This window comes from Ovis canadensis, chromosome 14 (assembly GCF_042477335.2).
Source record: "Ovis canadensis isolate MfBH-ARS-UI-01 breed Bighorn chromosome 14, ARS-UI_OviCan_v2, whole genome shotgun sequence".
Lineage (NCBI taxonomy): Eukaryota > Metazoa > Chordata > Mammalia > Artiodactyla > Bovidae > Ovis > Ovis canadensis.
This window is the reverse complement of record NC_091258.1, coordinates 68,245,611-68,259,187: the sequence shown is the minus strand read 5'-3', so window position 1 is coordinate 68,259,187 and position 13,577 is coordinate 68,245,611.

The following is a 13,577-nucleotide window of genomic DNA, read 5'->3' as shown; positions in this document are numbered from 1 at the left end:
CATCAGTCCTTCTAGATGCAGCATTAACACTTTGGGAAGACTGTATTTCACTTAACCCTTGGAGGCGGAGCATCAGAACTGAGATAAAGCACGTAAACGATCTCATGGGTAATTTCTGTATTGATGATATGTTGAAATGATGATGTTTTGGATATATGAGATTAAACAAAACATATTTCTAAAATTAGTTTTATTCCTTTCTCTTTCCTAAAAGAACGTGGCTGCCAGAAAGTATAAAATGCCACACAGAGCTTGCATACTTGTTGAGTTGACACTGCTGGCCTGGGGGACTTTCAGTCTACTTCGCATCCTGCCTGTAGATTCAAGTCTCTTGAAGAGGAAGGGGGTGGTTTCCCAGGGGCAAGGATGGCCCAATAGGGGAAACACACCCGGTGAGCGACCTGAGCGGACAAAGCAACCAGAGAGAGGGTCTGGCAAAGGCACAGAGGCTGGGGAGACAGCTGGGAGATATTTCTTCCTGTCCTAAGAGGGGACTTCCAGGGATAGCACACATTCCTGGGTCCTGGGGTGGAAACCCACACCCAGCCCTGGGGGCTTAAAGGCAGCAGGGAGCAATGCCAGGTAGGGCTGGGCTGGTCAGGACCTGCCTTCCGCCCTGTGAGCCCCTGAGAAGATGAACACATCACCTGCATGCGTCACTGGACCCGGAGGGGACCTCCTTCCACCTGACCTCAGGGACTGAATGTGAAAGGGTGGCAAAAAGTGGTCTTCCCGCCTGGAGCTGAGGGCAGAGATGGGAGCTCTCAAGCGTGCCACCCCCGCCCCCAGAATCCTCCCACCCCCGCATTTCTCTGGGTTCTCTCCAGACTCCCCCAGAGGCCCCAGGAAGTCTCAGGATGTACCATTTTGCTCCTGGAGTTCAGACACGGGCAAAGGGAGGTCACTGGGTCATGAGGTCACGTTTCCACAGAATCCGGGCCACAGTCACCTCCAGAGCCTGACCTTTCCATTAAAAGTTAGTAATTGCTGGGAATTCTGGGAAAGCCGAAGACAGGCCAGCTCCGGCTGGGTTCCCCAGAGGGCAGAGGCTGGGGGCAGGGTTCCCAAATCCTCGAGTGGGGGACAAAGACTTTGAATGGGATGACGAAGTGGGCCACTAGAAGGGCAGGGGGTGTGGAATCCTGGCTCTTGGGGGAGGAAGGGATGGGGGCTGGGGTTCCTGTGACCCAGACAGAGATGAAACTGGGACATCCGGACCTCGGGAAGGACTGGGTCATGGGAGGCAGGGGGATGTCCTTGTCCCCAGGGCGACCAACGGCTCCTCTGCGGAGGAACGGAAGAATCAGGCTGGGAGGGGTGGGAAAAGGGCAGGCAGCTGACACCTCAAAGCCGGCACGGCTCCCTGCCCCCAGCCCTCTAATCAGTGGGTCCATCTCGGGGTGTGCAGCGTTGCAGAAACCTCCGTCTCTACTACCCGCCCCGATTACTCCATCCCGGTCAAGGAGCCTGCCCCAGGGCCGATACCGTAGACCCGGCTCCACCCCACACGCTCACGCAGGCGCCCCTCCCGGAGCAGGGCGGGGGCTGGGCGAGGGCGGGGCCACACCTGGCCTCCTCTGGAAGAGTGGACGGCTGGGGGCAACCTGGCTCTGGGATGCTGGAGTTGGACAGATCCCTGGGGAACGGATGCTCCGGGCTAGGAGGGAAGGCTGAGAACCTGGATCCTTACCAGCTGTCCGGTCTTAAAAGAAGAAACAGGGCAAGAAGGGACCCACGTGTACAGAAAGCTGGGAATCCTGAGAGATCAAGCCTGGGGCTGACGCCGTGTGGGGAAACCCGGACTCCTGGGTCTGACAGAGGGGGAGGTGAGGGATGGAGAGGTTAGGCTTCTGGTCCCTGAGGCTGGGCCAGACAGCGCCCAGGGAGCCTTCTGGGATGAGGGTGTTGGGTATGAGAATCTGGGGTCCACAGGCGTGGGCCCAAGAACAAAGGCGCTGTCCCTCCCCCGCGATTTCCGGTGGGCCCTCCCAGCAGTATCCTCACCCTTCCTTAGGGCTTTCCTCTGCCAAGAGGCCAGAACCAGACAAACCAGCTGTGCTGGCTGGGCATCCCCATGACCCCCTCCCCCTAAGGTGCTCCAAGGCAATGGCAGTGAGTAGGTGGGTGAGCAGGTGGGTGAGCGCCGGCTTAAGTCCTGGAGACCAGGACTTCACTGGTGCTCCATTTTTCTGCCTCCTGCCTGCCCTGCTGGTCCAGCTGATCCCTGATCCTTCGATCATTCTGCCCTGGGCAACTGGGGTTGGCACTTCCTCCTTGGCCTCAGTCTCTCCCCAAACCTGCTCCACGGAATATCCGTCCTGCCCGTCCTGCTCCTTCTGTTCCATTCATTCATTCAGTAACTCCTACAGAGCGCCGGTTCTGTGCCAGACGCTGTTCCAAGCACCGGGGATACAGTAGGGCGCAAAAAATGAATAGTGACCCTACCTCCTAACCTCAGAATGAACACGGATCGGGAATTCCCTGGTGGTCCCATGCTTAGGACTCACTGCTTTCACTGCCGAGGGCCTGGGTTCAATCCCTGATTGGAGAACTAAGATCATATAAGCCTTCAGGCTAAAAAAATAAATGAATAAATAAGTGACCTCAGACTAGCAAAATGGATTTGCACATATGTGATCAAGTTAAGGATTTGATATTAAAACATGTAACTTGTATGCAAAATCACCAGTATTACACATTTGGTAGTTTGTAGCTTGCATATGCATATGTATCTTCTTATCAGAATGAAAAGCTGGGCAAAACTTAAAAAAAAAGAAAGAAAGATAATACCCCATCTCCAGGTCTTCGTGGGGAGGCAGGAGCTAAACTCTGATAAACAATAATTAGCAAACCCAGATGGTCTCATCACATTTACCAATGTCCCCCAGTGCTTCCATTAATTCACCCCAATGCTTAAGACCTCTGCCTCTCTTGTTTTAGCAGAATTGAATTCAATCTCTCCCCGGTTGCAATAAACACCATTATAATAGTCTTGAATAAAATCTTCCTTGCCAGTTAAAAAAAAAAAAAAAGTTAAGGATTTGAGGCGGAGAGGCGACCCTAGGTGATTTGGGTGGGCCCAATGTAATTTACTGAGCGTTGAAGAATTAATGTTTTTGAACTGTGGTGTTGGAGAAGATTCTTGAGTCTTTTGGACAACAAGGAGATCCAACCAGTCCATCTAAAGGAAATCAGTCCTGAATTTTCATTGGAAGGACTGATGCTGAAGCTGAAACTCCAATACTTTGGCTACCTGATGTGAGAACTGACTCATTGGAAAAGACCTTGATGCTGGGAAAGATTGAGGGCAGGAGGAGAAGGGGACGACAGAGGATGAGATGGTTGGATGGCATCAGTGACTCAGTGGACATGAGTTTGAGTAAGCTCCGGAAGTTGGTGATGGACAGGGAAGCCTGCAGTCCATGGGGTCACAGAGTCAGACAAGACTTAGACTGAACAACAACAGCAAATGTAATTTACAAATGACAAAGGGAGGCAGGAAGGTCAGGGGTAGAGAAAGACTGATGGTGCCACTCTGCTGGCTTTGCAGATGGAGGAAGGAGCCACAGGCCAAGCAATGCAGGCAGCCTGTAAAATGTGGAAAAGGCAAAGAAAGAGATTCTCTTCTGGAAGCCCCAGACACCTTGACTTTAGCCTAGTAAAATCCATTTTAGGCTTTCCTGGTAGCTCAGCCGGTAAAGAATGCAGGAGACCCTGGTTCGATTCTTGGGTGGGGAAGATGCCCTGGAGAAGTGATGGGCTACCCACTCCAGTATTCTTGGGCTTCCCTGGTGGCTCAGACGGTAAAAGAAACTGCCTGCAATGCGGGAGACCTGGGGTCGATCCCTGAGTTGGGAAGATCCTCTGGAGAAGAGAATGACCACCCACTCCACTATTCTGGCCTGGAGAATTCCACGGACAGAGGAGCCTGACAGGCTACAGACCATGAAGTCGCAAAGAGTTAGACACGACTGAGCACAAGATCCATCTGGGGCTTCTGCTTTACAGAACTGTTAGAGAATAAAATTGTGTCCCACTTATTAATTTGGTTGCACTGGGTTTTAGTTGAAGCACATAGGATCTTTAGTTGTGGCATGTAGGATATAGCTAGCTCCCTGACCAGGGATCGAACCCAGGCCCTCTGCATTGGGAACATGGAGTCTTAGCCACTGCACCACCGGGAAGTCCTGATTTGGGTTGTTCTAAACCACTAAATCTGTGGCAATTTGTTACAGCTGCAACGGGGAACTAATATGGTGGTCAAGGAGAAAGATAACCAACAGCTAAAAATGAAATAATTTCTTGATGAGGGTGAAAGAGGAGAGTGAAAAAGCTCGCTTAAAACTCAACACTCTAAAAACTAAGATCATGGCATCAGGTCCCATAAGTTCATGGCAAATAGAGGGGATTAAAGGGGGAACAGTGACAGGTGTTATTTTCTTGGGCTCCCAAATCACTGTGGATGGTGGCTGCAGCCATGAAATTAAAAGTGGCTTGTTCCTTGGAAGAAAAGCTATGACAAATGTCGACAACATATGGAAAAGCCGAGACATCACTTTGCCACAAAGGTCTGTATAGTCAAAGCTATGATTTTTTCAGTAGTCATGTATGGGTATGAGATCTGGTCCATAAAGAAGGCTGAGCACCGAAGAACTGATGCTTTCGAATTAGACGAATAGGATAAAGAAGACAGCACGGGCACAGCTTCAGAGGTGGGACTGTGCCCCTCAACAGGCAGAATGGAGAGACGGAGGGAGCTGGGTCCCCTGTGCTGCGTGCGGCAGGTTCTCTCCCGGCTCGGGGAAACTGACCCGCCTTCCCAAGGCACAGGGACACGCTTGCCATACCAAGATACACAGTCATAGTTTTGTTGTATCTGTCAAACCCTTACGTAGCCCTTAGTCAGTGCCTGACCAAGTGCCAAGAGACCTACCCAGCTCCACATTTAACCCCCGTGATGACCTTATACAGCTGGCACTATTATTAAGTCCATGTTACAGATGAGGAAACTGAGACACAGAGGGCAAACACCACTTGTCCAGCTTGGATTTGAACCTGGCAACCAGTGCTGCTCCTATAAAGGCATAAACAGGGCTGGAGGGAAAAACTTCTTGCACATTTCCTGGCCCACCATCAACGCTTAATCAACAGTAGCTCAGGGTTACCTGTTCTCATCCTGGCTGCCCATCAGAATCCCTTTTAAAAGCCATTCCCCAGGCTGAACTATCAGTCTCTCCTGGGGTTTGGTTGGTGGTCTCTGGAGAGGGGATTCTGTCTGCCCCCCTCAGCAACAGGGACCCAAGGCTCTTGGAACAAACTGGGAAGAATTCAAAACACAAATGTTGAGCCTGTTGGTTGCTCAACCTGGGACAGTTTTGTCCCTTCCAAAGGACATTTGGACATATCTGGATATATCTTTTGGTTGTTGCAGCTGGGGAAGGAAATGCTACTGGGATTAACGAGTCAAAGCCAAGGAGGCCACTCAACGTCTGACAGCACACAGGGGGGCCCCCCCGGGGATGACTCCTCCAGCTTCAAGTGGCAGCAGGGCCAAGGTGATGAGCCCTGCTCCAGGCACATCTTCTAGCGTTGGGGAAACACCAGGTGGCAGGGAGTGGGGTGGGGTGGGGAGGGCAGGGGGAAGGCGCAAGCTAAAAAAATTTACAAGGAAAGAAATGAGTCAGGGAGGTGGGACATTCCATATGGGATAATATACCAGGCTCTTCAGCACCTAGAACAGCAAAAGGACATCATCACACAAATTAGCTCTTTCCTGAAACACAAGTTAAGATCTGTGCATTTCACATTCTGTAAATTTCACCCTGTTCCAAAAAATACAACTGTGAACATGGAACCCTAGTTAAAATGTTCATTGAAGGGTTAGAGTGTGCTCGTTTCTGCAACTCACTTTGAAATGCATTAAAATATTGTCATATATCGTGTTAATGTGTTCATAATAAGAAATATATATTTTGTTCCACAGAGTTCCTAAAGCCCTTGGAATTTCCTAAGTGATAAGGATGAGAAAGTTGTCCTGTTGTTGGTCAGTCGCCCAGTTGTGTCCAACTTCTTGTGACCCCATGGATGGCAGCAGGCCAGGCCTCCCTGTCCCTCACCATCTCCCAGAGTTTGCCCAAGTTCATGTCCATTGCATCGGTGATGCCATCCAGCCATCTCTTCCTCTGATGCCCTTTTCTCCTTCTGCCCTCAATTTTTCCCAGCATCAGGGACTTTTCTGGTGAGTCGGCTCTTCCCATCAGGTGACCAAAATACAGGAGCTTCAGCTTCAGCATCAGTCCTTCCACTGAGTATTCAGGATTGATTTCCCGTAAGATTGACTGGCTTGATCTCCTTGCAGTCCAAGGGACTCTCAGGAGTCTTCTCCAGCATCACAGTTCGAATGCATCAATTCTTTGGCGCTCTGCCTTCTTTACAGACCAGCTCTCATAACCATATGTGATGACTGGGAGTTGTCTTGACACTCAGCACTTCCATATTTTAACATACATTCCATGAAGAAGCAAGTGACTCAGATATGCCCAAGATCACCCTACTCATTTATTCCATATTTATTTCATATTTATTCTATAAATATCTCAAGCCCTTCACTTTCGGGGCAGTAGATCTGAGACATGTTCTCCTGTCTCCCCTCTTGGCTGCCTAATGAATAAATCTTTTCTCTGTTGGAAATCTCAACATCTTAGCATTTTTGTCTTGCTCTGCACCAGGGAAACAACCTGCTTCAGTAACAAAACCTTATATATCTTCTCCACAAATACCCATCTTATGATTACTCTAAAATAGAAGCTATGAAGTCTCTGCATCTGTCTGTATGTTCATGCGTGTCTATATATATATATGCCTTGTAGATGTGTGGCTTTTTCTACCTCTAGTTGGCATTGTCTTGAGTAAGGAAGCTCACTTCCTGGCAGGGGCAGTAACCCCAGGATATTCTGGGGATCCCAAAAGAGAGGAATTAACCCAAATCTCTAAGTGTGGCAGGCAAGATCTGATGGTAAGTTCTTGGCCTGACTTCCTCACCTTGAGAGGTTTTTTTAAGGAGTAATATGAGATTTCTGATAAAAAGTTTGAGCAAAGCAGATTAAAAGATTCTATGTTGTCCATCACTATTCTTGCTCAGATCAGTTCAGTCACTTAGTTGTGTCTGACTCTGCGACCCCATGGACTGCAGCACGCCAGGACTCCCGTCCATCACCAACTCCTGGAGTTTACTCAAACTCATGTCCATTGAGTCGCTGATGCCACCCAACCATCTCATCCTCTGTCGACCCCTTCTCCTCCTGCCTTCAATCTTTCCCAGCATCAAGGTCTTTTCCAGTGAGTCACTTCTTCACATCAGGTGGCCAAAGTATTGGACTTTCAGCTTAAACATCAGTCCTTCCAATGAATATTCAGGACTGATCTCCTTTAGGATGGACTGGTTGGATCTCTTTGCAGTCCAAGGGACTCTCAAGAGTCTTCTCCAACACCACAGTTCAAAAGCATCAATTCTTCAGCGCTCAGCTTTCTTTATAACCCAGCTCTCACATCCATACATGACTATTGGAAAAACCATAGCCTTGACTAGACAGACCTTGGTTGGCAAAGTAATGCCTCTGCTTTTTAATATGCTGCCTAGGTTGGTCATGGCTTTTCTTCCAAGGAGTAAGTGTTTTTTAATTTCATGGCTGCAGTCACCATCTGCAGTGATTTTGGAGCCCCCCAGAAAAAGTCTGCCACTGTTTCCACTGATTCCCTATCTATTTGCCATGAAGTGATGGGACTGGATGCCATGATCTTCGTTTTCTGAATGTTGAGTTTTAAGCCAACTTTTTCACTCTCCTCTTTCACTTTCATCAAGAGGCTCTTTAGTTCCTCTTCACTTTCTGCCATAAGGGTGGTGTCATCTGCATATCTGAAGTTATTGATATTTCTCCTGGCAATCTTGATTCCAGCTTGTGCTTCATTCAACCCAGCGTTTCGCATGATGTACTCTGCATAGAAGTTAAATAAGCAGGGTAACAATATACAGCCTTGACGTCCTCCTTTTCCTATTTGGAACCAGTCTGTTGTTCCATGTCCACTATTCTTGCTGCACATATGTACATAATCGAGCCAAGTTTTTTGAAACCAGACTTAATTGGCAAACAAATTTATCTTTCTGTGGTTATCTCTGATGGAAATTAGGGTGCTTATAGAGAGTATAAAGCTATATTTCAGTAGACACTATAATACACACACGTGCTGGGACTTCTCTGCTGCTCCAGTGTTTGAGAATCCTCTTTACTATGCAGGGGACACAGGTTCGACCCCTGGTCGGGAAACTAAAATCCTGTGTGCCAATGAGAACTGAGTCCTTGGTGCCGCAACCCCAGAGCCCATGTGCTCTGGAGGCTGTGCTAAAACTAGAGAGATGTCCGTGAACTGCAGTGAAGTAAGTGTCCAGACGCTGCAACAAAAGATCCCACAGGCTGCAGTGAGGATCCTGCATGACGCAACTAAGACCTGATGATGCCAAGAATAATTTTTTTTTAATAAAAGAGTATTTGTTAAAAAAATACAGAAAGTATAAAAGTCATTAAAAAAAATACATACCTATGCATATTAGATTCTAGTTCTGTTTATTGTCTTTGAGATTTTGTTTTCTCCCTGTACGTTGAATTAGATCCTGAACTCATCTAGTTTCCTCCAGTATTTGACTATTGTCCACTAACATTTCCAATTTTTTCCCTACCCTTCTGACTTGGAATCACAGAAGACTAATACTGCCCTGTTCCCAAAGCCTTGCAAACTAAAGCTGGACAGATGGATAGCAAAATCACAAACAGCTCGTGTATGGACAGTCTTCAGGCCCATTGTTGCTATGTGAACACTCAGAAGGATCACCAGGGGGACTTTCCTGGCGGTCCAGGGGCTGGGACTCTGCAGTCTCCGTGCGGGGGGACCCAGGTTCCATCCCTGATTGGGGAAATAGGTCCTGCCTGCCGCAAATAAGAGTTCACAGGCCACAACTAAAGATCCTGCTGGCCATGACTAAGACCCAATGCAGCCAAATAAATAAATATTACAAAGAAGAGAAAGAAGAAGAAAGATCACCAGAGACATACGGACTAGGAAAACCTGCCTTGCTGCCATTGCTTGCCCACACTCCATCTGAAGACGTTCTGAGCCCAACATGTAGAAATGTTCTCAACTGGCTGCCTTCAGAACTCAGAAACTGGGATTCTAATCTTCTCTAATCGTTAACCATTGTTTTCCTTTTGTTTCCATAGAAATGCCTTATTAAATACCTCATTTCTCATGCAATATAGGCCTCACTTTGGGAACCCAGCTGTACTACCACCTCCTAAAAATGAGACACAACTGTTTCACTGAACTGACCTATTTTCCAGACTAAGAGACTAATTCAATGAAATAATGGAACGATCTACCAGTTCAGCTTTTCCTGTGTGGAGTTTCCAAAGAAGTTTCAGAGGTGGGGACTGATGGGGTTTATGACAGGCTACCCTAACACCTGCCACTTTGGTACATAGATTATTTTAAGCTGAAGACAATCAAGGCCCGACAGACCCAAGAAGTCCTTTTTACCTTTCCCTTAGCTGCCTAAAAGAATTCAGATAGGGAGCCTAGTCCAGGAAGAGAACTATCCCCAGAGATAACTATTTAATACAAAGAGGATGGGTAGGTATGCTAAACTGGAGGGGGTGGGATGGGGCTGGCCAGGTCCTCATTTGTTCAAATTCCTCTGGGTCCCATTGTCTTTCCATAACATGGCAAATATCTGTTAACCAAACATTTCCCATCTTCCCGTGAACTGGTTTCCTTCCCTTTGAAGCCCCGGACTCCCTCCCGCTTTTTCTTGGCTCAGGCTGTCATTTAAGCCTCAACTGCCTGACAGTCTTTGAGCCTCTCGAGTCTGTGCAAGTCTCCTGCATGTAAAGTTAACTTTGTTTTTCTCTTGTTGATTTGTCTTAATTCAATTTAATCATTGGACCAGCCAAAAGAACCTAGAAGAGTAGAAGAAAAAATTTTAAATACTTATTTCTTTGGCTGTGCCCGGTCTTAGTCGTAGCACTTGGGATCTTTGATCTCCCTCGTGGCAGGTGGGATCCATAATTGCCGCGCACAGACTTCACTGCAGCAAGTGGGATCCAGTTCTGCGACCAGGGCTCAAACCCCGGGCTTGCATGGAAGTGCAGAGTCTTGGCCACTGCACCACCAGGGAAGTCTCAACAGAGGAGATTTTTTTCCTCCCTACTGTTATTAATTTAAGTTTATAGGCGTCCCTGGTGGCTCAGTGGTAAGGAATCCACCTGCCAATGCAGGATACATGGGTTTGCTCCCCGATTTGGGAAGAACTCCACATGCCGTGGAACAACTCAGCTCGTGTGCCACGTCTACTGAGCCTGTGCCTGAGAGCCCAGGAGCCGCCACAACTGAAGCCCATGTGCCCTACAGCCTGTGCTCTGAAGCAACAAAGATCACCGCAATGAGAAACCAAGCACCCACTCTCTGCAACTATGAAAAGCCTTCGCAGCAGTGAAGACCCAGAACAGCCACAGATAAATAAATTTACATTTATCATATGACCCAACAATTATATTCCTGAGTCTTTACCCAAGAGAAACCAAAGCACATATCCATGGGAAAACCCATGAATGGTCACAGCAGCATTATTTATTATAAGCAACTAGGAGAACTGAAGTGAATGAAGTGAAAGTCACTCAGTTGTGTCCAACTCTGCAACCCCATGGGCTATACAGTGCATGGAATTCTCCAGGCCAGAATGCTGGAGTGGGTAGCCGTTCCCTTCTCCAGGGGATCTTCCCAATCCAGGGATCGAACCCAGGTATCCCACATTGCAGGCAAAGTCTTTACCAGCTGAGCTACAAGAGCAGCCCCAAAAGCAACTAGGAGAGGCACCCCAAATGTTCATCAACAGGCGGTTGAATCAACAAAGTCTGGCACCACCGGACCACAGAATACTGCTCTACAATAAAAAGGGATGAACTTCTGAAGCCCTCGAAAATGTGGACAAACCTCAAAATAATTCTGCTGAGCGAAAAAAAGCCAGACAAAAAAAAAAAATAGAACATTCTGTATGATTCCATTTATATAGAAGTCTAGAAAAAATGCAGACTAATCTGCAGTGACAAAGCAGGTCAATGGGTGCCTGGGGATGAGGGTGGGGTGGGGTAGGAAGGAGGATTGACAAAGGGACACAGGAAACTTTGGGGGTGATGATGTGGTCACCATCTTGCTTGTGGTGATGGCTTCACAGGGGTACATGTATCAAAGCTTAGCAAATTGGGCAGTTTCGAATATGCACCGTTTCCTGTATGTTAATTATACATCAATAGAGCTGTGAGTAAGTAAATGGAAACAAATTCATTGAACCATATGCTTTAAAAGTTGAGTGAGTGAAGTCGCTCAGTCGTGTCCGACTCTTTGCGACCCCATGGACTGTAGCCTATAAGGCTCCTCTGTCCATGGAATTTTCTGGGCAAGAGTACTGGAGTGGGTTGCCATTTCCTTCTCCAGGGGATCTTTCCGACCCAGAGATCGAACCCGGGTCTCCCGCACTGCAGGCTGTACTTTAAAAGGATGTGTTTTATTGTATGGAATTGAATGATTATTGTATAAATTAGAGCTGAGTAAATCTGACTTGAAACAAAAATAAAATTGCAGCCAGTATACATAAGTCCCGGAGATCCAATGTACAGCGCAGCAAATGCAGACAACAATCCTGGATTACAAACTTCAAAGTTGCTAAGAGACTGGATTTTATTTATTGTTTATTCCTTTACTTTTTGGCTACACCTCAAGGCTTGCAGGATCTCAGTTCCCCAGGTGGGGATTAAACCTGGGTCACAGCAGTGTAAGCCTGGAATCCTAAGCGCTAGCTCACCAGGGAACTCCCAAGAGTAGATTTTAATTGTTCCCACCACAAAAACAGAAATGATCATCAAGAGATAGGATAAAGGTGTTAGCTAACGCTCCAATAGTAATCACACTGCAACAGATCAACGTATCAGGTCATCATATTGTACACCTTATCTTACCCAATGTTGTATGCCAGTTACATCTCAGTGTAAAAAGTGGATGGGAAGATAAGCCATAAAAAAAACTGAATGAAAATTCTACGACGACTCTGAAGGATGGGTATGCAATATTCATCGTACAATACTTTTGATTTTTCTGTGTGCTTGAAGTAATTTATCAGTATATTCATGTCAGTAAAAAGGGGGCAAAGGAAAACCGTCTCCATTCACACTTGTGGCACCACTATGTATGGTTTCTCCCCCTCAATGCCCCCCCCACCACCCACTAATTCTCCAGACACCAGCTGGGTGTTCAACAACTCACTTCACTAACTACCCCGAGTCAGCACAGACGCCACAGGTTGAGGGCTTGGTTCCACAAGACTGGCCCATCTTCTAATGTCCATCTCAAGTCCCAGATTGTTTGTTGTTTGTTTTTAGTTGTGAGGTTTTTGTTTTGTTTTTGTTTTTATATTGGAGTATAGTTAATTCACAATATTGCATTAATTTCAGGTGTGCAGCAAAGTGATTCAGTTATTCATAAATCTTGGAGAAGGAAATGGCAACCCACTCGAGTATTCTTGCCCTGAGAATTCCATGGACAAGAGGAGCCTGGCGGGCTACAGTCCATGGAGTTGCAAAGAGTCGGACACAACTGAGTGACTAACACACATGCATATATCTATTCTTTTTCAGGTTCATTTCGCATTTAAGTTATTACAGACTATGGAGCAGAGGTCCCTGTGCCATACAGTAGGTCCTTGTTGGTCATCTATTTCATGTTATTTATTGATTTGGGGCATACTGAGTGGCCTGTGGGGTCTTAGCTCCTAGACCAGGGGTCAAATCTGTGCACACCCCCTGCAGTGGAAGTGTGGCGTCTTAACCACTGGACCACCAGGGAAACCTCCGGTTATCAGTTTCAAATATGGCAGTGTGTACATGTCAGTCCCAATGCATCCCTCCTCCCCACCTTTCCCCGTTGGCAACCATAGGTTTTCTAAGTCTGTCTGTTTCTGTTTTTAAGCTCATTAGTATCATTTTTAAAGACTCCACACATAAGTGATATCATATGATATTTACCTTTCTCTGTCTGACTTGCTTCACTTAGTACTTGATAATCTCTAGATCTATTCATGTTGCTGTGAATGGTTCAGTTCAGTTCAGTCGCTCAGTCGTGTCTGACTCTTTGCGATGCCATGGACTGCAGCACGCCAGGCCTCCCTGTCCATCACCAACTCCCACAGTTTACTCAAACTCATGTCCGTTGAGTCGTTGACGCCATCCAACCATCTCATCCAGGGATTGAACCCCGGGTCTCCCACGCTGCAGGAAGATTCTTTACTGAGCCACCAGGGAAGCCCAGAAAATGGGGTGCAAATTTGCATTCTTCCAAATCACACTGTATGTTTGTTTTCATGAAATCACAGGCTCAAAATGGAAAACCTGATGATTACAAAAAAGGAAGAAGGGAAGAGGGTCTCCGGCAGGGCTCCTGAGCCTTTTCATGCGTGTCCTCTTCATCCTATCACTTCA